The following is a 26,421-nucleotide window of genomic DNA, read 5'->3' as shown; positions in this document are numbered from 1 at the left end:
AAAAGACAGCCGGGCAAAGAGACAGCCAGGCAAAGAAACAGACTTGGAAAGAGACAGACTGGGAAAGAGACGGAAGGGGAAAGAGACGGAAGGGGAAAGAGACGGACGGGCAAAGAGACGGACGGGCAAAGAGATGGACGGGCAAAGAGATGGACGGGCAAAGAGACGGACGGGCAAAGAGACGGACGGGCAAAGAGACGGACGGGCAAAGAGACAGCCCTGGAAGGAGACAGATGGGGAACTAAACAGATAGAGAGAGACAGACAGACACAGACAGAGAAAGAGAGAGACACAGAGATAGAGACACAGAGATAGAGAGAGACAGAGAGACTGATACATAGACAGAGAAACTGATAAAGACAGAGACAGACAAACAGAGACAGACAGACAGAGACAGACAGAAACTCAAAGAGAGATAGTCACTATCCCGAGCAACGCCTAGGTACTACAGCTAGTATATGTATATATATACTAGAAGGTGGCCCGATTCTAACGCATCGGGTATTCTAGAATTTATTGTGTAGTTAATGTATGTTTTTTGTTATATATATATATATATATATATCGATGTTGTTGTGTGTAGTTGCCAGTGTTTGTGTAGGGCACTGTAAATGTTCTGGGTGTTGTCTGGATGTGGGGGTGTGTGAGAGCGGTGTTGTATGTGTGTTGCGTTGTGTGTGTTGCATTGTTTGTGGAGCGCTGTGTGTCTGCAGTGTGGTCTGTGTGTGGTGCTGTGTGTGTTGCGCGGTTTGTGTGGGTGTGGAGTGAGTCTGTGTTTTGGGGGAGGTATGTTTTGTGCAGTGTGTGTGTGTTGCGCGGTATGTGCGTATATTTGTGTATGCCGCGGTGTTTGTGTTTTGGGTGTTGTGTGTGTGCGGCGTTGTCTGTGTGTGGGTGTCTGTGTAGGGCAGGGTTTGTGGTTCCCAGTGTGTGTGTGTGGTGTGTTGTGCGGTGTGCGTGTGGCGCTGTGTGTGTGTTTTGGGGGGAGGTGTGCACCCCCATCGTGCTCCATCCCCCATGCTGCGCACCCCCCATCGTGCTCCATCCCCCAAGCTGCGCACCCCCCATCGCGCTCCATCCCCCATGCTGCGCACCCCCCATCGTGCTCCATCCCCCATGCTGCGCACCCCCATCATGCTCCATCCCCCATGCTGCGCACTCCCATCGTACTCCATCCGCCATGCTGGACACCCCCCATCGTGCTCCATCCCCCATGCTGCGCACCCCACATCGTGCTCCATCCCCCATGCTGCGCACTCCCCATCATTCTCCATCCCCCATACTGTGCACTCCCCATCGTGCTCCATCCCCCATGCTGCGCACCCCCCATCGTGCTCCATCCCCCATGCTGCGCACCCCCCATCGTGCTCCATCCCCCATGCTGCGCACCCCCCATCGTGCTCCATCCCCCATGCTGCACACCCCCATGCTGCACACCCACCATCGTGCTCCATCCCCCATGCTGCGCACCCCCCATCATGCTCCATCCCCCATGCTGCACACCCCCCATGCTGAGCACCCCCCATCGTGCTCCATCCCCCATGCTGCGCACCCCCCAAGCTGCGTACCCCCCATCGTGCTCCATCCCCCATGCTGTTCACCCCCCATCGTGCTCCATCCCCCATGCTGCGCACCCCCCATCGTGCTCCATCCCCCATGCTGCGCACCCCCCATCGTGCTCCATTCCCCCATGCTGCGCACTCCCCATTGTTCTCCACAGTCACACATCAGACAGTATACACTCACACATCTGATCGCATACACTCACACCCCACTTCTCCCTGTGCCCTCCGGTGGGTGGTCCCAGCAGCTGTGCTGCACGCCGTGCTCCTCTGCCTTCTGCCGACACTCACAGATCCGATTGCATACACTCACACATCAGAACACACGCACACATCCGATCGCATACACGCACACATCCGATCGCATACACGCACACATCCGATCGCATACACGCACATATCCGATCGCAGACACGCACTGACGATATCGCACATACGCGCTCATACACTCACAACATCCGGAGATACCACATGCTTCCGGCCATGTGATCCTCCGGCAGGTCCTGGAAGGTCACTGCACGCACAGTATCGCCGCCGAGAAGTAAGCGATATCACTGGATGTTGTGAGTGTGTGGATGCGATCTGATGTGTTTGTGAGAGTGAGTGTAATCTGATGTGTTTGTGTCTGTTCTTATGTGTGTGCGTGTGTGTGTGTTCCGCTGCTGCAGGACCTTGATGCGCTCACCTGCTCCCGGTCGGCGTCTGGTGAGTATGACTGCGGGGTCTTCTTTCTTCTGTCTTCTCTCTTCTGGGGGTGCCCGCTGCCTATAATGAAGTGTCTTGCAGTGTCTTTAATGCTTTCACCGCTGCATAACACTTCATTATTCACTGCAGCGTATGCCGGCTCCCTGCACATGTGTACCGGGAGCTGGTGTTCACTTGTAACCATGATACACATTGGGTAACTAAGGGAAGCGCTTCCTATAGTTACGCGATGTGTATCATGGTTACCAGCGTACACCGGCTCCATCACGATCCCAGCATCGCAAGGTTATGTCCGCCGGGGGCGGGGCCGAGTGTGCCAACGTGTGGCGGGGCGAGCGGGCGAGGCGTCTGCGTATGCCGGCTCCCTGCACATGTGTACCGGGAGCTGGTGTACGCTGGAGTGGGCGATGCGTGCAGAGGGCCGGGGTGAGCGGCTAATCCATGCGGGGGCGGGGCCAGGTCGAGGCGAGCGGCCAATCCGTGGGGGGGTGGGGCCAGGCCGAGCCCAGCGGCCAATCCGACAGTTGTCACGCTAACGACACTGTCACGGTGACACTGTCACGGTGACACAATTTTGGAGCAAGACAGACAGATAGACAGACAGAATAAGGCAATTATATATATAGATATATATATATATCTATATATATACACACACACACACGTGTTCAAAATTGTTGGTTCCCCTTGTTTAATGAAAGTAAAACCCACAATGGTCACATAAATAACTTGAATCTGACAAAAGTAATGATAAATAAAAAATCCATGAAAATGAATAAATGAAAGTCATACATTGATTTTCAACCATGCTTCCATAGAATTTAAAAAAAAAATAAAACTCATGAAATAGGCCTGGACAGAAATGATGGTACCCCTGAAAATAATGTGACATAAGGGACATGTTAAATCAAGGTGTGTCCACTAATTAGCATTCACAGGTGTCTACAATCTTGTAATCAGTCAGTGGGCCTGTATATAGGGTTACAGATACTCACTGTGCTGTCTGGTGACATGGTGTGTACCACACTCAACATGGACCAGAGGAAGCAATGGATAGAGTTTTCTCAGGAGATTAGAAACACAATTATAGACAAGTGTGGGAAAGGTAAACGTTATAAGACCATTCAAGCAGCTTGATGTCCCTGTGACTAAAGTTGCAGATATTATTCAGAAATTTAAGATCCATGAGACTGTAGCCAACCTGCCTGGACGTGGCCGCAGGAGGAAAATTGATGACAATTCAAAGATATGGATAATATGAATAGTAACAAAAGATATCTCTAAAGAGACTAAAGGTGAATTTCAAGCTCAAGGAAAAGCAGTGTCAGATCGCACCATCCGTCGTTGTTTGAGCAAAAGTGGACTTCATGGGAAATGACCAAGGAGGACACCATTTTTGAAAAAAAAAATCATAGAAAAGCCAGACTGCAATTTGACAAACTACATGTTGACAAGCCACAAAGCTTCTGGGAGAATGCCCTATGGACAGATGACAAAAATGGAACTTTTTGGCAAGGCACATCAGCTCTATGTTCACAGACTGAAAAATGAAGCATATCAAGAAAAGAACACTGTCCCTACTGTGAAACATGGATTGGGCTCTGTTATGTTGTGGGGCTGCTTTGCTGCATCTGGCACAGGGTGTCTTGAATCTGTGCAGGGTACAATGAAATCTCAATACTATCAAGGGATTCTAGAGAGAAATTTGCTTCCCAGTGTCAGAAAGCTTGGTCTCAATCGCAGGTCATGGGTCTTGTAACAGGATAATGACCCAAAACACACAACTAAAAACACCCAGGAATGGCTAAGAGGAAAACATTGGACTATTCTGAAGTGGCTTTCTATGAGTCTTGACCTAAATCCTATTGAACATCTTTGGAAAGAGGTGAAACATGCCATCTGGAAAAGGCAACTTTCAAACATGAGACAACTGGAGCCGTTTACTCTTGAGGAGTGGCCAAAATACCTGTGGAGAGGTGCAGAAGTCTCATAGGCAGTTACAGGAATCGTTTGATTGCAATAATTGCCTCAAAAGGTTGTGCGACAAAATATTAAGTTAAGGAGGAACCATCATTTCTGTCCAGGCCTATTTCATGAGTTTTTTTTTTTTTTCAAATCCCATGGAAGCTGAAAAGCAATGTCTGACTTTCATTTGTTCATTTTGATAGATTTTTTTTTATTTATTATCACCTTTGTCAGATTCATGTTATTTCTGTGACCTTTGTGGGTTTTTCTTTCATTAAACGAAGGGTACCAACAATTGTAACCAAGTGTGTATATACATATATATATATATATATATATATATATATATATATATATGTTATAAGTTATAAGTGTTATAAGATGTGTTGGCAATAGGATAGCCAAAAATACCAAAAAATTCTTACTGTACGGAAGTTAATTTCGTTGATTGCTTTTGAATATATTTCAAGGATGGCAAGACATATATCCTGTAACAAGGCAAGATTATATGACACTGAGAGTCTGAAGAAAACTGAACTACCACTCTTAATATCACTCTGTTGAATTTAATAAGATGATATCTTAGAAAGTCTTGAAGAAGATTCGACATTGAAATAAAATGCTGGAATATCAGGGATAGGTAAAGCGACTGTTCCCTAATGTTTTTTGGTCAACTCATAGCCTATTACTGTTGTATGATGTATTGTATGTATTATAAATATTTGTTTTATTTTTTCTTTGTTGAAAAATGTTAAGAAATGTTTTGGGAAACAATTATATTCTTGAAATCCAGGGGTTATACTGTGCCAAATGATTGTGATAGTGGCATATTGTTGTCCACTGCACAACAATAAAATGAAATATGAACAGTGAATTGTCACATATTTGGTCTTAGCTCTTCTTATTTATTTATACTACTCTCAATTCCCAAAAAGTTGGGGTGCTGTGTAAAATGGAAGAAAGCAATAATACAACAATTAGGAAATCTCCTAAAGCCATATTCCATTTTGATATTTTATTTGAAAAAAATATTTCACTCATTTTGAAATTGGTGACAGTAATACATCTCAAAAAGTTATGCAGGGTTCATGAAAGTCTGGAGACATCAAAGTGGTACTTATGAAAAAAACTGGAGGGTCAATTTTTAACTATTCACCAATCTGTGAACAACTGAATCTAAAAACAACTGAATCTAAAAATTGTGGAACAATTTAAGAAAAATGTTCAATGTAGAATTGTGATGAATCTAAATATCCTGCCACCTATAGTACATAGTATCATCGAAAGATTCAGAGATTCTGGAAAAATGTATGTGTACAAGGGATAATGCTGACGGTCAATATTGGTTGCTTATGATCCACAGACACAGGTTTAAAATGGCCATGATCCAGTCAATCAAATCACTGCACGGACTCACGAATAGTTCCAGAAATCATTATAGCTTAATCATCCAAAGAAGAAACAATAAATTCACATAATCCAGAAATGAGGCTGAGGCTCCTTGTCCCTGCCACCTGCTCGGGTCACTGATCTGTTGTACAATATGTCTCAAGGTAATAATTAGGGATGAGCGAATACCTCAAATATTTGGCTTCGCGAAAATTTGCCGAATAGATCGCCGCTATTCGACTATTCGCGAATATTCGATGCAAAATGTAAGTCTATGGGAAACCCGAATAACAACTATTCGGAACTATTCGGGCTTCCCATAGACTTACATTGTGCATTGAATATTTGCATAGCGGCGACCTATTCGTCGGATATTCGCGAATCCGAATATTTGAGGTATTCGATCATCCCTAGTAAAAATCTCTTTCATTGATTATGGTTGCTTATGGGAGTGTCACTGGTGAGGGTATATAGGAGTTACTGTTTATATTGTACTTATTTATTTATCTATAAGCCCTTCCCTCCGCAACCTTTATCTTTTTGTTTAAACATGTTACCTTGTAATTACAGTGACCTCTGCCATCTGATGTTCTTTTGGTGTAATTGTGTTTTGGGCAAATATTTCCCCACTGTCTGTCATTTTGTCCACTTTGTATATTATCAATAAATATTTTTGTATTTGACCATTTACTCTCTAGTCCCTTTTCTTTTAGTGTTTCCTGATTTATATTAATATTTATTTACCTTTTGGAGGTCACTTAACTTTAGTTTTTTTTATAATTCAGAAATGTGTCTATCTTTTTTGGGTCAACATTAAAGAAGGACTGAGACAAAGTGGAAAACTTTTCTTTGACCAGATAAATAAAACTTCATGGAAACCACAGACAAGAAGGGATGAGCAGACTTATGGATGTTCAGGTTCTTCAAATTCAGCCAAACTTTAGTTAAAAGTTTGTTTCAGTACCTGGACTTGACCTGAACTTGACCCTGATCCCCGATACCCAGAAAAGTCAATGGGCCCTGAACTTTTATGCTGTAAAATGGTTGTAGTAAGGACTAGGGTGCTGCAAGAAAAGCAAAATGGGGAAAGAGCAGGACAAATACAGCAAACAAATGTGATAGAGAATAAAAAAATAATGAAAATTCAACATGGGGTCCCCCCTATTTTTGATAACCAGCAGTACAGAAGATCACTGAGGGCAGCAAGCCCTTCATGAAAAAAGGAGGAAGACCCCCTGCCGTTTTTAAATTATTTATTTAGAAATAAATAATTTTAAAAATGGCGTTGGATCTCCTCTTTTTTTTTACAACCAGCCAATGTAAAGCAGGCAGCTGGGGCCCCTTATTATTAGGCTGGAAAGGCTCATGGTTATTTGGACATTCTCAGCATTCTGCAGCTTCTCCAGAAGTGGTGCATTCATTAGATGTGACAATGCTAGTGCTTCACTCTAGCTCTTCACGATTGCTCTGGTGCGGTGGCAATCAGGGTAATGGTTTATTTACTTGATGTCATCTGTGTAATGTCATCTGGCATCAGGCCGAGGGGGTTAGTAATGGAAAGGCATCTATCAGATGCCTCCATTGCTAACATGGTAAGTGTAAAGACATACATACAGGAACAAATTGTTTATTTGAATAAAGACTCTCTAATACTCCCTCATTCACCAATTTATTAATTTAAAAAAATCCTCAAATTTCTGACGTAACTTAATGGTGTAATATCCCTCGATCTCCATTGAATCCAAGAGTTTCAGAAATTCCATACCTAACAGTGACTGCGAGTCACATATGGAGCCTCATTCAGACAACAATGATTTATAGGATGCAGTGGATGTTGTGGGACATTACATCATTGGATAACATTGAATCTTCAAGAATTTGTTTTAATTTATAAATTGTCGAATGAGAGAGTGTGGGATGGAGGAATCTTTATTCAAATAACCTATGTTTTCTCATGTGTGTTTTTTTTTACTTTACACTTACCAGGTAAGTAATGAAAGTTGATGCCTGATAGACGTATCTCTAGTACTGACACCTGGGCTTGATGCTAGCTGTTAATTCACAGCTGAAATCAACCCCCAAAATATTACCTTGATTGCCACCACACCAGGGCAACTGGGAAGAGCTGGGCAAAGTAGCAGAATTAGTGCATCTAATGGATGCGCCTTTTTTGGGGTGGCTGTGGGCTGCTATTTTTAGGCTGGGAAGGGACAAACAATCATGGGCCTTCCCAGCCTCATGATACCAGCCTTCAGCTGTCTGCTTTACCTTTGCTGGTTATCAGAGATAGGGGGACTCCATATTTTTTTAAATTATTTATTAGTTAAACAAGGCTAAAAACACCCTTTAGTGCCCCATGAAAGGCACTAAAGGGTGCAAGTCTACAATATGTAAGGAGCGACTTACTTTGCGTTTTCAACTTACAGAGGACAGTGTGTGTTGAGCAGTGCATCAGGGGTTCTATATAGACTTGATGACTTGATGTATCCATCCAATCACAGCCAAGACCGTACTTGGCATGGCTGTGGAAGTACCCACCGCCTAAAACCTATTGATTCAGCAAATATTATTCAGTATACAAACAGCATCCAAACTCTAAACTCGACCACAGACTTCCGTGAGAAGTCCATGTTCAAGTTCGAGCATCGGACACTAAGTCTCCAGCACGTACCCAGAACTTTAGAGTTCATCTTCGCTCATCCCTATAGACAAGGTGTCTTGCAGACTCATGAGGAAAAGGACCTTCCAGCTTGTTATCAGCTCAGAGTTCAAAGCCTTCATCTCTGATGGTTTGGTGTTACATGAGTGCCTATAGCATCAGTAGCTAACACATCTTGAAAACCACTATCAATGCTGACCATTATATACAGTGCTATGCAGAAGTTTGAGCACCACTGGTCAAAATTACTGTTATTGTGAACAGTTAATCAAGTTGACAATGAAATGATGTATAAAAGGCATAAAGTAAAGGTGACACATTTCCTTTATATTTTAGGTAAGAATAAAAAAAATATTTTCATCTTTAACATTTTAAAAACTAGAAAAATGAAAATGGGCCAATGAGATTTGTGTGCTCAGATAACTTTGACTATCATTTCAGACCTTAATTAGCCTGTTAGGTTTGTGGCTTGTTCATTATCATAGTTAGGAAAAGGCAGGTGATGCAAATTTCACAGCTTTTTAAAAACCCAGCTTCCTCTAACCTTGTGCAAATAAAACAACAGCCATGGGTTTTTCAAAGCAGCTGCCTAGCACTCTGAAAATCAAAATGGTGAAGGGCCACGAAGCAGAAGAAAGCTAGAAGAAAATAGCAAAGCGTTTTCAAGTTGCCCTTTCCTCAGTTCGAAAAGTAATTCAGAAATGGCACTTACAGAAACAGTGGAGGTCAAGATAAGGTCTGGAAAACCAAGCAAAATTTCTGTGAGAGCTGCTCGTAGGATTGCTAGAGTGGCAAATCAGAACCTTCACTTCACTGCAAAAGTCCTTCAGGAAGATTTAGCCAACTCTGGAGTTGTGATACATTGTTCTACTGTTCAGAGACACCTACAGAAAAATGGCCTTCATGGACGAGTCCTCTGAAGAAAACGTCTCCTGCATCCTTAGCATAAAATTTAGCATCAGAAGTATGCAAAATAACATCTAAACAAGACTGATGTATTTTGGAAACAAGTCGTGTTAACTGATGAGGTTAAAATAGAACTCCTTAGCCACAATGATCAAACCAAATGTTTGGGAAAAAAAGGAAACAGAATGTCATGACAAGAACATCTCAACAACCATTAAGGATGGGGGTGAATTAATCATGTTTTGGGTTGTGTTCTATCCAATGGCACTGGGAACATTTCACGGGTAGAGGGAAGAATGGATTCAATTAAAGTTTAATAAATTCTTCAAGCAAACATAACACCATCTGTAAAAAAGCTGAAGTTGAAAATACGATGACTTCTACAAATGAATAAGGATCCTAAACACAATTCAAAATCCACATTAGCCTATGTCAAAAAGTACAAGATGAAGGTTTTACAATGGCTCTCATAGTCTCCTGATCTGAACATCATTGAAAACCTGTGGCTAGACCGCAAAAGAGCAGTGCATGCAAGAGGACCCAGGAATCTTACAAAATAAGAAGACTTTTCCAAGGAAGAAAGCATGAAAATCCCTCAAACAAAAATTGAAAGACTCTTGGCTGGCTACAAAAAACATTTACAAGCTTTGATACTTGCTAAAGGGGTGCTGCAGGGTACTAACCATGCAGGGTACCCAATAGTTTGCATTGGCCAACTTTATTTTTTGTTGTGAATTTAAAAATGTAAAAAAATATATATATATTTTTTTTTTGTCTAAAATGCAGAGGATATGTGTTATCCTTAACTTTATGGCTTTTACAGATAATTTCATCTTCAACTTGCTTAATTGTTCAGAATATCAGTAAACCTGACCTGGGGTGCTCAAATTTTTGCATGCCACTGTACAGGTTTCAAAACAACATTCTTGTAAGCTCTCATTCAGACAACATTTATTTCAGAGCAGGCCTTACATATTTCAGCAAGACAATGCAAAACCCCATCCTGCTTCCATCACAATATTATGGCTTCAAAGAAGAACATAATATCAGCCCAGACCTTTCATCTATGGAAAACATTAAGCACATTATAAACAAAAATGCAGCAAGAAGACCAAAGACTGTTGAGCAGCTACAGTGCTGGCCAAAAGTATTGGCACCCATGCAATATTGTCAGATAATACTTATGCAATCACAAATTCTTTGGTATTATTATCTTCATTTAATTTGTCTTCAATGAAACAAAAATAAAAAAAATTGTCATAAAGCCAAATTGGATATAATTCCACACCAAACATAAAAAAAGGGTTGTACAAAAGTATTGGCACTGTTTGAAAAATCATGTGATGCTTCTCTAATTTCTGTAATTAACAGCACCTGTAACTTACCTGTGGCACCTAACAGGTGTTGGCAATAACTAAATCACACTTGCAGCCAGTTGACATGGATTAAAGTTGACTCAACCTCTGTCCTGTGTCCTTGTGTGTACCACATTGAGCATGGAGAAAAGAAAGAACACCAAAGAACTGTCTGAGGACTTGAGAATCCAAATTGTGAGGAAGCATGAGCAATCTCAAGGCTACAAGTCCATCTCCAAAGACCTGAAAGTTCCTGTGTATACGGTGAACAGTGTCATCAAGAAGTTTAAAGCCCATGGCACTGTGGCTAACCTCCCTAGATGTGGAAGGAAAAGAAAAATTGACGAGAGATTTCAACGCAAGATTGTGCGGATGGTGGATAAAGAACCTCGACTAACATCCAAACAAGCTCAAGCTGCCCTACAGTTCGAGGGTACAACAGTGTCAACCCGTACTATCCTTCGGCGTCTGAATGAAAAGGTACTGTATGGTAGGATACCCAGGAAGACCCCACTTCTTACCCCGAGACATAAAAAAGCCAGGCTGGAGTTTGCCAAAACTTACCTGAGAAAGCCTAAAACGTTTTGGAAGAATGTTTTCTGGTCAGATGAGACAAAAGTAGAGCTTTTTGGGAAAAGCCATCAACATAGAGTTTACAGCAAAAAAAAGAGGCATTCAAAGAAAAGAACATGGTCCCTACAGTCAAACATAGAGGAGGTTCCCTGATGTTTTGGGGTTGCTTTGCTGCCTCTGGCACTGGACTGCTTGACCGTGTGCATGGCATTATGAAGTTTGAAGACTACCAACAAATTTTGCAGCATAATGTAGGGCCCAGTGTGAGAAAGCTGGGTCTCCCTCAGAGGTAATGGGTCTTCCAGCAGGACAATGACCCAAAACACACTTCAAAAAACACTAGAAAATGGTTTGAGAGAAAGCACTGGAGACTACTAAAGTTGCCAGCAATGAGTCCAGACCTGAATCCCATAGAACACCTGTGGAGAGATCTCAAAATGGCAGTTTGGAGAAGGCACCCTTCAAATCTCAGGGACCTGGAGCAGTTTGCCAAAGAAGAATGGTCTAAAATTCCAGCAGAGCATTGTAAGAAACTCATTGATGGTTACCAGAAGCGGTTTTTCGCAGTTATTTTGGCAAAATATTGTGCAACCAAGTATTAGGCTGAGGGTGCCAATACTTTTATCTGGCCCATTTTTGGAGTTTTGTGTGAAGTGATCACTGATTTGATTTTTGTTTCATTCTCTTTTGTGTTTTTTCCATTGCAAGCAAAATAAATGAAGTTTATAATACCAAAGAATTTGTGATTGCAATCATTTTCAAGAAGAAACTGAGTATTATCTGACAGAATTGTAGGGGTGCCAATACTTTTGGCCAGCACTGTAGAATCCTACATCAGACAAGAATGGGACAACATTTCTCTACCAAAACTCCAGCAATTGGTCTTCTCCTTCTCACTTCCCAGATTTTTGCAGACTGATTTTAAACAAAGAGGGGATGCTACACAATGGTAGACATGGGCCTGCATCACGTTTTTGTGATGTGTTGCTGCCATCAATTTTTAAATTAAATTAGTTAATACAGTATTTCAAATGAAATGGATAAATGTCTAACTTTTAAATGATTATGTTGTGTTGTGAATAAAATATGGCTACTTTAGCTTTACAAAACACTGCATTCTTGTTTTTTGCAATTAAGATTGTAGATATACTACAATTCTATAATTATAGAATGTATAATATCACTTTCCAGCTTACTTTAGAGAATCATTAAAGGTTTACATAACCATTTTATATACTTACAGTGCAATGTTTCTGCACAATTGCAGCCTTATCATTGTTACTTTTCGGCCATAAACTCAATAATGACTAAGGCAATAAATGTAACTCACAGTTAATTACAATGACTAATATTTGGCGACCTATGTACTTACAGTTACTTGTGTCATGAAATATGTAACAATTTCTTAATTGCTGTATTTATTATAGAAACAAAAAATTAAAATATCCAGAGTAATCAGTTTTGCGAGACAACAACTAGACAATGCAATGGTATGACAAAATGACTTGTAGAAGAATAGGTTTGAGAACGTTAATTTATAGCATGATATAGGTTATTTCTCTTTTGTGTCTGTAATTTCCTGAAGACCAGATAGATTCTATATTGCACTTAGTAGCCTTTAAACATGGATGTTGTGCCAGTGACCAATGAGAGAATTAATTTTTAAATTTGCACTGGAAATCTAAAACCTGAAATCTGGTTAATGGTTGGTAATTAATAATTAAAGGTTTTGTCCATTACTGGATAACCCCAGCCTAATCAATCCAGAACCCTAATTACAATAAAACCAGTGGATACTCACCTCCTGCAGTGATGCCATTCCAGGAATTTTGGTGGTGCTTTTTCTAAGGCCTCCTTCACACATCAGTGATTTTGGCACATATATTGCTGTTTTTATACGTATTGGAATCACGGACATATGCAGACCCATTAAAATCAATGGGTCTGCGCACACATCAGTGATTTATCACTGACCGTGTTTCCATATGGCGTACACACGTGTCCATGTGTTCCGCACTAAGACAAGTCCATTTTTCTCTGGCATCACTGATGTCACACTGACCACACAGTGGTGTGATCTGTGGGACATGTACCAGAGAAAACTCGTATCTTTGAAATAAAATTATTTTAATACTCACCTGTCTCCAGCGATGCTGTCTCCAGCATCCGGGTCTGCTAATTATGCTCATGAATATTCACTGCACCACGACCCGGAAGTAACAGCAAAGGGGAGATAACGGCAGCCGAGACAGCAGAGGTGGAGACATCTGCACTACGGAGATCAGCGCCGGGGTCAGGTGAGTATAGGAGTGCCTGATCTCTTTGTGCTATCACAGATAGTACACGGAGAACACACGTGTGCCAAAATCACGGAACACGGATGGCCCTATGTGTCTTTAAAGGCTACTTTACACACTGCGATATTGGTCCTGATATCGCTAGCGTGGGTACCCGTCCCCATCTGTTGCGCGACACGGGCAAATCGCTGACCGTGCCGCACAACATCGCCCAGACCCGTCACACATACTTACCTGCCCGGCGACGTCGCTGTGACTGGCGAACCGCCTCCTTTCTAAGGGGGCGGTCCGTGCGGCGTCACAGCGACGTCACTGAGTGGCCACCCAATAGAAGCGGAGGGGCGGAGATGAGTGGGACTTAACATCCCGCCCACCTCCTTCCTTCCGCATAGTGGCCGGGAGGCAGGTAAGGAGAGCTTCCTCGTTCCTGCGGTGTCACACGGAGCGATGTGTGCTGCCGCAGGAACGAGGAACAACCTCGTTACTGCTGCAGTAACGATATTTGAGAATGGACCCCCATGTCACCGATGAGTGATTTTGCACATTTTTGCAACGATGAAAAATAGCTCATCGGTGTCACACACAACGGCATCGCTAATGCGGCCGGATGTGCGTCACCAATTCTGTGACCCCAACGAGTTCGCATTAGCGATGTCGTAGCGTGTAAAGCCCCCTTAACACCTCAGTAAAAAGTTTGTGTTTTTGACTTACATGTGAAAGAGGCATCAGAGGGACATGAGTTGTTGTGTCACATACCAGCTGCAGGCCAGGAGCTGATGCTCATCAGCTGCATCATTTAGTATTTTATCAGAGTGGTTGTCCCCCCTCTTGGAATATTGATTAGCTACAGCCTGCACTTTGCACATGTTATTATCATTCTCTGGCCATAGCGGCACCAACATCGATGTAGTGGCAATGCTGCAGGAGGTGACTATACGCTGTTTTTATTTAATATGAGGTTCTGAAGTGATTAAGATCAGGATGTTTACTACTGGACAACCTCTAAGCTATGTTCCCACAATGTTTTTTTGCTGAGTTTTTGATGCTGAGTATTTTTGCTGCATCAAAATCGTAAGTTCTTAAAGTTCCAGCAAAGTGGGTGAGATTTATAGAAATTTCCTGCCTACTGTGCTTCTTTTTTACTCAGGTTAAACTGACCTACGGTATATGTTTCTTCTAATGCAACCACTGGGTAAAATGTGATGCACATCCATTTCAGTATAAGTGTGGAGCCCAACTCTTGTCCTTACTTCCTACTCTGCAGCCAAAATACAGATTGTAGGCTTTCCTTCTCATGGTAGTCAAGTTTCGTCTTTTTCATGCAGAAGTGACTTATCCAAAAATGTAGAAAAAACAATCAAGCTTTGTTAATGCAAGAAAGAGGCATTTCTGAAAAAATATACAGTATAGCAACATGTCATTTGAAACTAAGGAACCAGGGAACAAATGAAGGTAAGAAATTCTAAAACCGCATGCCTTACACAGAGAGCATTTAGAGCATTTAGAGCATTTATAAAAAAGTAGATGCTGCTATTGTAATTATTATTACATCATTAGACCAGAGTTAGCGTTTTTTTATTGGTCACCCTAAGATGATGGAATACTAAAGACACAATTGTCTAAATACATTTGCAGCCCAATAAATTAGAATATCATCAAAAAGTTAATTTATTTCAGTAATTCAATACAAAAAGGGAAACACATACAGTACAGACCAAAAGTTTGGACATACCTTTTCATTCAAAGAGTTTTCTTTATTTTCATGACTCTGAAAATTGTAGATTCACATTGAAGGCATCAAAACTATGAATTAACACATGTGGAATAAAATACTTAACAAAAAAGTGTGAAACAACTGAACATATGTCTTATATTCTAGGTTCTTTAAAGTAGCCACCTTTTGCTTTGATTACTGCTTTGCACACTCTTGGCATTCTCTTGATGAGCTTCAAGAGGTAGTCACCGGAATTGGTTTTCACTTCACAGGTGTGCCCTGTCAGGTTTAATAAGTGGGATTTCCTGCCCTATAAATGGGGTTGGGACCATCAGTTGTGTTGTGCAGAAGTCTGGTGGATACACAGCTGATAGTCCTACTCAATAGACTGTTAGAATTTGTATTATGGCAACAAAAAAGTAGCTAAGTAAAGAAAAACGAGTGGCTATCATAACTTTAAGAAATGAAGGTCAGTCAGTCCGAAAAATTGGGAAAACTTTGAAAGTGTCCCCAAGTGTAGTGGCAAAAACCATCAAACACTACAAAGAAACTGGCTCACATGAGGACCGCCCCAGGAAAGGAAGACCAAGAGTCACCTCTGCTGCGGAGGATAAGTTTATCCGAGTCACCAGCCTCAGAAATCACAGGTTAACAGCAGCTCAAATTAGAGACCAGGTCAATGCCACACAGAGTTCTAGCAGCAGACACATCTCTAGAACAACTGTTAAGAGGAGACTTTGTGCAGCAGGCCTTCATGGTAAAATAGCTGCTAGGAAACCACTGCTAAGGACAGGCAACAAGTAGAAGAGACTTGTTTGGACTAAATTACACAAGAAATGAACATTAGACCAGTGGAAATCTGTGCTTTGGTCTGATGAGTCCAAATTTGTAATCTTTGGATCCAACCACTGTGTCTTTGTGCAACGCAGAAAAGGTGAACGGATGGACTGTACATGACTGGTTCCCACCGTGAAGCATGGAGGAGGAGGTGTGATGGTGTGAGGGTGCTTTGCTTTGGACACTGTTGGGGATTTATTCAAAATTGAAGGCATACTGAACCAGCATGACTACCACGTCATCTTGCAGCGGCATGCTATTCCATCCGGTTTGCATTTAGTTGGACGATCATTTATTTTTCAACAGGACAATGACCCCAAACACACCTCTAGGCTGTATAAGGGCTATATGACTAAGAAGGAGAGTGGTGGGGTGCTACACCAGATGACCTGGCCTCCACAGTCACCAGACCTAAACCCAATCGAAATAGTTTGGGGTGAGCTGGACTGCAGAGTGAAGGCAAAAGGGCCAACAAGTGCTAAGCATCTCTGGGAACTCCTTCAAGACTGTTGGAAGACCATTTCCGATGACTACCTCTTGAAGCTCATCAAGAGAATGCCAAGAGTGTGCAAAGCAGTAATCAAAGCAAAAGGTGGCTACTTTGAAGAACCTAGAATATAAGACATATTTTCAGTTGTTTCTAGAGTTGAGCGCGGTTCGTGGTTCGTGGTTCTCCAGTTCGCGGCTCGAGTGATTTTGGGGCATGTTCTAGATCGAACTAGAACTCGAGCTTTTTGCAAAAGCTCGGTAGTTCTAGAAACGTTCGAGAACGGTTCTAGCAGCCAAAAAACAGCTAAATCATAGCTTGGTTTCTGCTGTAATAGTGTAAGTCACTCTGTGAATCAAACTATTATCACATTTCAGTGTATAGTGTGCGTGAACAGCGCCTTCAGATCACTGCTGTTTCTATAATGGCGATCGCCATTTTTTTTTTTTTTTTTTCTTGTCTTCCTTCCCTAAGTGCGCGCGTCTTGTGGGGCGGGCCAGCATGTCAGCCAATCCCAGACACACACACAGCTAAGTGGACTTTGAGCCAGAGAAGCAACGGCATGTGTGATAGGATCTGCATGTCACATGTCCCTGCATTATAAAACCGGACATTTTCTTCACGGACGCCATTATCTGCCTTCTGCGTCTTTGGTGTCAGACATCACTGTCGCAGCTCCGTCTTCCTGAGTCCTATAGCCGATACAGCTGTATGCGCTGCATACACAGCGTTAGACAGCTTAGGGAGAGCACTTTATAGCAGTCCTTTTAAGGGCTCCAACCGGCAGGGTCAGAGAGCCATAGGTGACAGGTCCTGCAAACAGCAACAGCGTCTGTGTAGCCCAGGTCAGGGATTTCCTACCTGCATTTCACCATTAGGAGGGAATAGAAAGGCAGGCTTCCATTCCTCTACCCAGAGCACCACAATCCTGCCACTGTACCCTCTTGTCCTCTGCACACTCCAACTGATAACTAAGCCATTATACTAGCAAACACTCAGTGTACCTAGTGGCATCCTATACGTGGCTATTGGACTTTGCTATAGTCCCACTAGTGCAAAGACATTTGCAGAGCGCGTCTGCCTGCATTGCACACTACAACTCATTCTAAACAAGCCATTATACTAGCAAACACTCAGTGTACCTAGTGGCATCCTATACGTGGCTATTGGACTTTGCTATAGTCCCACTAGTGCAAAGACATTTGCAGAGCGCGTCTGCCTGCATTGCACACTACAACTCATTCTAACCAAGCCATTATACTAGCAAACACTCAGTGTACCTAGTGGCATCCTATACGTGGCTATTGGACTTTGCTATAGTCCCACTAGTGCAAAGACATTTGCAGAGCGCGTCTGCCTGCATTGCACACTCCAACTCATTAAAACCAAGCCATTATACTAGCAAACACTCAGTGTACCTAGTGGCATCCTATACGTGGCTATTGGACTTTGCTATAGTCCCACTAGTGCAAAGACATTTGCATAGCGCGTCTGCCGGCATTGCACACTCAAACTCATTTTAACTAAGCCATTATACTAGCAAACACTCAGTGTACCTAGTGGCATCCTATACGTGGCTATTGGACTTTGCTATAGTCCCACTAGTGCAAAGACATTAGCAGAGCACATCTGCCTGCATTGCACACTACAACTCATTCTAACCAAGCCATTAGACTAGCAAACACTCAGTGTACCTAGTGGCATCCTATACGTGGCTATTGGACTTTGCTATAGTCCCACTAGTGCAAAGACATTTGCATAGCGCGTCTGCCTGCATTGCACACTCAAACTCATTTTAACTAAGCCATTATACTAGCAAACACTCAGTGTACCTAGTGGCATCCTATACGTGGCTATTGGACTTTGCTATAGTCCCACTAGTGCAAAGACATTAGCAGAGCACATCTGCCTGCATTGCACACTACAACTCATTCTAACCAAGCCATTATACTAGCAAACACTCAGTGTACCTAGTGGCATCCTATACGTGGCTATTGGACTTTGCTATAGTCCCACTAGTGCAAAGACATTTGCAGAGCGCGTCTGCCTGCATTGCACACTCCAACTCATTAAAACCAAGCCATTATACTAGCAAACACTCAGTGTACCTAGTGGCATCCTATACGTGGCTATTGGACTTTGCTATAGTCCCACTAGTGCAAAGACATTTGCATAGCGCGTCTGCCTGCATTGCACACTCAAACTCATTTTAACTAAGCCATTATACTAGCAAACACTCACTGTACCTAGTTGTATCCTAAACGTGGCTATTGTACTTTTGTCAATTCACAGTATTGGAACGTTATTTGCAGCACGTCTGCCTGCATTGCACACTCAAACTTTTTTAAACTCAGCCATTTATAGTAGCAAACACTCAGTGTACCTAGTTGTATCCTAAACGTGGCTATTGTACTTTTGTCTATTCACAGTATTGGAACGATATTTGCAGCACGTCTGCCTGCATTGCACACTCTAACTTTTTTAAACTCAGCCATTATACTAGCAAACACTCAGTGTACCTAGTTGTATCCTAAACGTGGCTATTGTACTTTTGTCAATTCACAGTATTGGAACGTTATTTGCAGCACGTCTGCCTGCATTGCACACTCAAACTTTTTTAAACTCAGCCATTTATAGTAGCAAACACTCAGTGTACCTAGTTGTATCCTAAACGTGGCTATTGTACTTTTGTCTATTCACAGTATTGGAACGATATTTGCAGCACGTCTGCCTGCATTGCACACTCTAACTTTTTTAAACTCAGCCATTTATAGTAGCAAACACTCAGTGTACCTAGTTGTATCCTAAACGTGGCTATTGTACTTTTGTCAATTCACAGTATTGGAACGTTATTTGCAGCACGTCTGCCTGCATTGCACACTCAAACTTTTTTAAACTCAGCCATTTATAGTAGCAAACACTCAGTGTACCTAGTTGTATCCTAAACGTGGCTATTGTACTTTTGTCAATTCACAGTATTGGAACGTTATTTGCAGCACGTCTGCCTGCATTGCACACTCTAACTTTTTTAAACTCAGCCATTATACTAGCAAACACTCAGTGTACCTAGTTGTATCCTAAACGTGGCTATTGTACTTTTGTCAATTCACAGTATTGGAACGTTATTTGCAGCACGTCTGCCTGCATTGCACACTCAAACTTTTTTAAACTCAGCCATTTATAGTAGCAAACACTCAGTGTACCTAGTTGTATCCTAAACGTGGCTATTGTACTTTTGTCTATTCACAGTATTGGAACGATATTTGCAGCACGTCTGCCTGCATTGCACACTCTAACTTTTTTAAACTCAGCCATTTATAGTAGCAAACACTCAGTGTACCTAGTTGTATCCTAAACGTGGCTATTGTACTTTTGTCAATTCACAGTATTGGAACGTTATTTGCAGCACGTCTGCCTGCATTGCACACTCAAACTTTTTTAAACTCAGCCATTTATAGTAGCAAACACTCAGTGTACCTAGTTGTATCCTAAACGTGGCTATTGTACTTTTGTCAATTCACAGTATTGGAACGTTATTTGCAGCACGTCTGCCTGCATTGCACACTCAAACTTTTTTAAACTCAGCCATTTATAGTAGCAAACACTCAGTGTACCTAGTTGTATCCTAAACGTGGCTATTGTACTTTTGTCTATTCACAGTATTGGAACGATATTTGCAGCACGTCTGCCTGCATTGCACACTCTAACTTTTTTAAACTCAGCCATTTATAGTAGCAAACACTCAGTGTACCTAGTTGTATCCTAAACGTGGCTATTGTACTTTTGTCAATTCACAGTATTGGAACGTTATTTGCAGCACGTCTGCCTGCATTGCACACTCAAACTTTTTTAAACTCAGCCATTTATAGTAGCAAACACTCAGTGTACCTAGTTGTATCCTAAACGTGGCTATTGTACTTTTGTCAATTCACAGTATTGGAACGTTATTTGCAGCACGTCTGCCTGCATTGCACACTCAAACTTTTTTAAACTCAGCCATTTATAGTAGCAAACACTCAGTGTACCTAGTTGTATCCTAAACGTGGCTATTGTACTTTTGTCAATTCACAGTATTGGAACGTTATTTGCAGCACGTCTGCCTGCATTGCACACTCAAACTTTTTTAAACTCAGCCATTATACTAGCAAACACTCACTGTACCTAGTTGTATCCTAAACGTGGCTATTGTACTTTTGTCAATTCACAGTATTGGAACGTTATTTGCAGCACGTCTGCCTGCATTGCACACTCAAACTTTTTTAAACTCAGCCATTTATAGTAGCAAACACTCAGTGTACCTAGTTGTATCCTAAACGTGGCTATTGTACTTTTGTCTATTCACACTACTGCAAATCTATGTGCAGCACCTCTGCATGACAACCTCGTGCTCTGTTTTTAATAAGCTATAATGATAGCACAAAATACTGCCATTTTGTGGCATCATAGAACTGGCTGTTGTATTCCATTAGTGCCCCACTGGTGACAAGCTATTTCTAGCACCTCTACATCACACCCTCATGCACATTTAGCTACGCTAATGTTATAGCAAACTCATGGAATTCATTGCTGCATTTCATAATTCGGAGGGATAGAAAGTCAGGCTTCCTTTAGCTTTTCCTTCTGTTCATAGACAGCATCTCCAAGACAAATTTCCCCTCCACGTCTAAGTGTGGAGAGGCAGCTAGTGCGCATGCGTGTGCCGATGTACCCCAGCTGCAGCATAATTACAGTGTTTCGCCTAGTGAGTATGCTCAGCCTGACTGTGCCATTCCTGACGCTAAGTCTTCATTTCGGGATACAGCGCATGCTCCCACACTAAGTGTGAAAAGCCTCTTTGCACAGGTGCTTGCATTCTGTGCCGGGTCTAAGTCCTGTTTTGTGCCTAGACACCATGCTAAAGCTGATAGTCTTTTTTCAGAGACTGTATTTCATGCTACTGAGCATGCTCAGGCACTTCCTGCATCAGAGACTAGGTCCGGTAATGAACTCTTTGGCCCTGGCCCTGATGTGGGGGTCCCATATAGACCACAGGGCATCAGGTGTCCTCCCAAATGGCTTGCAGAGGCCCACACCTATGACTTGTCACCGCATTATTGATGGTCAGACGATGACTGGTGAGGTGTTTGGGTCATGGCAGCCATGAGGTCATCATTGAAGTTGCGTTTCCAAATAGGACGCTAGTTATGCCACTCATGACGTGTCACTCTGCTTTTGTCTCCAGGAGGTGCATTGTGGTTCACCCTGGTTTGGGGCGGACCCAGGTTATAAAAGGGGCTGGAGCCAACAAGGAGGTGCGCAGTCTTCTATTATGCTCCGAAAGAGCACACCTCCATGTGTTGAACCCATTGCGGCTTTAGGCCAGAGGTAGGCAGGGATAGGGTGGTGGATGCAGGCCACCACCACAGTTGGTAACGCAGAACGGTTAAGACCAGCTCCTGTCCTAACAGTCCTGCTTGTGCAGCCCAGTGGCATTAACAGGCCTGCTGCTGCTGATGCGCCTGCTGTCCACAGGTGTGGCCCCTACGCACACGGTCAGCGTACTCAATGGCCCCTGTGTTGTTAACAGGGAGTTCCTGGGCTGGGTGGGCATGTGGACCCTGTGACGCTAACAGGGCTCACAGTCTCCAGATCCGAATGGCGTCTAACTCGGTTCAGGCTACTATTAGTTTCATAGCCACACAGCTCTGTATCCTCCACCAAACCTTCAAGTTGCCAACCTCTCCTTTTCCAACTGGGAGCACGGTGGACACTGACTGCTGAAGGTGATATATACCTTTCTCTTTCTTTTCTTATTAATTTTTGTTATATAGCGGTCACAGATTATATACCACTTTATCCAAATCTGCCAGTCCCACTGTAACAGATGTTGTTTCTTCAGCAAATGTTACAGTTGTTTAACCACCAAATCCACGGACCCAAATTTTTTTCCCCTTTCCAACACACCTGTTCCCCTTTCCAACAGCATCTGTCCTTTTTCAACTCATTTTGGGATATGACCAAAAGTGCAACTGTGCAGGGACACCGTACTCAACGCCATCTCAGCACAGCAGCCATCCCTCGGTCCCTCCGATGTGGACAAGTAAAAGACCATTTCCTCCTATCCATGACAAAGTGTTGAGATTCACTCTGTGCAGCACTGGTGTTTAGTGGAAAAGTAGATCTAAGATTGCGTACCACATTCTGCAGATACTCCTGTATACGTGCGTCTATTTCTATGGCAGGAATTAGTTCGCCAAATTTTGTCTTGTACCGGGGATCTAACAGTGTGGCAACCCAGTATTCAGGATTACTTCAAATTCATACAATCCGAGGGTCATGTAGGTAGTGCAGCAAGAAGGCGCTCATGTGTCTTGTGCATCCAGGAGGACCAAGTCCTTGGTGTGTTGGTGGCAGAGAGGTGAGAATCGTGCATCCTTCCTCTGCCCTCTACCCACAACCTCGCACAACCGAAATGTGAGCAAGCTCTCACTCATCTGCTGAGTCTTCCATGCCCATCGCCAGTTCGTCCTCCATTTCTTCATGGGCTCCTGCACTTTCATCAACACTTTTTGCTGATACTATGCGCCCTTGTTAATCCCTCTCCCTCACCATGACTGCCGCATAGGTGCCGCTGACCATCTGGACCTCGTAGATCTTGTTATCCCTTCCGCATATGACTCCTCCTGTACTTCCTCCCCTTCCTCTTGTCCCAACACCTGACTCCGAATAATAATTACAGTGTGCTCCATCATGTAGATGACCAGAATTGTCACGCTGAGAATGACATTGCCAGTGCTAAACATCTTCGTCGACATTTCAAAACTGTGTAGCAGGGTGCATAGGTCCTTGATCTGACACCACTCCAGCAGCGTGATCGGCACCACCTCTGGATCAACTTATCCCAGGCTATATGTCTTACCGTATTTCAGCAGGGCTCTGCGGTGCTGCCACACACGCTGCAACATGTGCAGATTCCAATTCCTGCGTGTCGGAACATCGCATTTACGGCGTTTAACTGCCAGACCCTAAGACTTCCGGAGTGATGAAAGTTGTTGAGCTGCTGTGTGCGCACGATGGAAGTGAGCACATAGCGAGCGTGCCCGCTGCACAAGGACATGTAGGCCGTGATGGTGTTTTAAAAATTGCTGGAGAATTCGGATCAACACGTGAGCCATAAAAGGCACGTGTGTCACATTGCCCTGAGGATGGCCCGCAGCCAGGTTTGCATCATTGCCGCACACGGCTGTTAAGTCACCAACGGAGTCCGCTCCGTCAATTTGTACTCCGGTCGCCAGGTGACAACGTGTTCCTTTCATGAATAGTGCTGATGATGGGAGAGTAGTCGATGCCAGCGGCGCAGGTGGACGCAGGTTATGCTCACCCACTGGGCTGCATTACCTTGACAGATGCAGAATCTCTGGCTGAATGTAGCTGGTGGGTATCTCACAGATGAAATACCATCATTCAGCTACAACCAATGGGAAGACACCACACCCTTTTTTATGCCCATCCTGTCTGCAGACCACTGCCAGACATAGCTATGAACCTCTGGTTAATTTTACCCCCAGTTCAGTTTTATGATTTTGTGTGCTTGTTACCTGACTACTTTTCCTGCTTGCTGTTTATGTACCTTGTTGGCCGATACGCATTTCACCTCTGCTTGTTTTCTGATTAAGTCCTGGCCGTCCCATTCTGTTCCTGTTCCTCAATTAATGTTTTGACCCTGCCTGACTACTATTCTCTGTAATAGCGGTGTGACTCACATTTCCCATACATTTCAAAGTAAAACTTTGACCGCCTGATGGCATTGAGCTCTGCTGCCAGCATAGTAAGGAGGTGTGTGGTAGTCCTTGTGCGCAGTTGCAAGGAAGGGTGGCCTGACCACACAGGGTTTGCGCAAAGGTAGAGGACCCACACGAGGTTGAAGAGGCAGAAGCAGTGTATTAACTTCTACATACAGAACAAGGATTGAAACAACTCGTGGGGACGGCAAGACTTGTACAGCAGACCCTTCTCCATCTCTCACCATAGTTTGCCAGTGCCCAGTCAGTGACATGTAATGACCCTGTCTATGCTTACTGGTCCAAGTATCTGTGTTGAAATGCACCCTGTCGCACACAGATTTTCTCAAGGAAGTGGTGATGTTGTGTGCGACATGCCGGTGTAGCGCGGGCATGCTTTTCTTGGAGAAGCAGTGGTGATTGGGCATCTGGTACTGGGGCACAGCGACAGACATAAGGTCTGTAAAATCCTGTGTGTCCACTACGCGTAAAGGCAGCATTTCGGTAGCCAACAGCTTACAGAGGGATAGAGTCAACCACTTAGCTTTGTCATGGGTCGCAGTAAGTGGCCTTTTATTTGACCACATCTGAGGGACAGAGATCTGGCTGCTGTCTGTAGACGGTGTTGAGTAGGGTGTCCCTGGAAAAATGCAGGTTTGTGAGAAAAGTGCAGGCGGAGACATGATGTTGGCTTCATCTTGCCTTCAGATCTGTTCATCTTGTATCATTTTTAAAAAACACAGCAAGCAAGGGTTACTCCAAGCGGAGTCTCCCTTTTTTTCCAAAAATTGGGCCCCACACAGACACCTTATCAGTGGCAGCACTTGTGCCCTAGTTGCAAACAGGATGTTTTGATTTGCATCAAGCACATTCCAAATCCACAAGCATTTACTCTCCCCAGGATGACACAGGGGTAGTAAATTCCTTCTGGATCCATGACTTGTTCATTTTGATGAACGTCAGTCTGTCCACATTGTCACTGGACAGACGCGTGCGCTTATCTGTCAGCACACACCCAGCAGCACTGAAGACACGTTCAGAGACAACGCTGGCAGCTGGACACGACAAAATCTTCGAGGCGTAACTGGAGAGCTCTTGACATTTTTCTAGATTTGAAGCACAAAAGGAGCAAGGCTCCATTTGCAAAGTCATTGCATCGATGTTCATTTGGAGATACTCCTGTATCATCCTCTCCATCCGTTGACTATGTGTCAGACTTGTTGTCTCTGGTGGCCTTGCAAAGGAGGGTCTAAAAAAATTATGAAAAGATTCCATAAAATTGCTGTTACCAGCACCAGATACGGTCCTACTGGTACGGGTAGACTGTTGAAGATGACGAGGCCGTCCCATGTTTGTCAAGTTACAACTGGGAGAATCACTCCCTTCACCTGCACGGTTGTTTGGTGGAAAAGCCGAGCTAAGATCGAGTAACAGCTTCTGCTGATACTCCTGCATACGTGCGTCCCTTTCTATGGGTGGAATTATGTCACAAAATTTGGACTTGTCCCGGGGATCTAATAGTGTGGCAAGCCAGTAGTCATCATCACTTCTAATTTTGACAATACGAGGGTCATGTTGGAGGTAGTGCAACAAGAAGGCACTCATGTGTCTTGCGCAGCCATGCGCACCAAGTCCACGCTGTGTTTGTGGCATAGAGGTGCTAACCGTTCCTTCTTCCTCTGTCATCTCCCCCCAACCTCTTTCAACTGAAATTTGACCAAGGTCCCCCTCATCTGCTGAGTCTTCCATGTCCATGGACAGTTCGTCCTCCATATCTTCATGTCCTCCTGCACCTTCCTCAACATCTCACCTGCTACCATGCGCCCTTGTTGATCCCTGTCCCCCATGGTCCCATGCCTGCCGCGTTGGTGATGATGAACGTCTGGACCTTGGTGATGTTGTTGTGTCTTGCGCATATGAATCCTCCTGTAGTTCCTCCCCTTCCTGTTGTCCCACCCCCTGACTACGAATAGTGTTTAGCGTGTGCTCCAGCATGTAAATGACTGTAATCGTCATGCTGATAATGGCATTGTCAGCGCTAAACATATTCGTCGCCATGTCGAAACTGTGCAGAAGGGTGCATAGGTCCTTGATCTGAGATCACTCCATCAGGGTGATCTGCCCCACTTCTGCATCTCGTTGGCCCAGGCTATACATCATGACGTATTGCACCAGGGCTCGCCGGTGCTGCCACAGTCGCTGTAACATGTGG

Source organism: Anomaloglossus baeobatrachus, chromosome 6 (assembly GCF_048569485.1).
Source record: "Anomaloglossus baeobatrachus isolate aAnoBae1 chromosome 6, aAnoBae1.hap1, whole genome shotgun sequence".
Taxonomy (NCBI): domain Eukaryota; kingdom Metazoa; phylum Chordata; class Amphibia; order Anura; family Aromobatidae; genus Anomaloglossus; species Anomaloglossus baeobatrachus.
Note: the sequence above shows the minus strand (reverse complement) of the source record.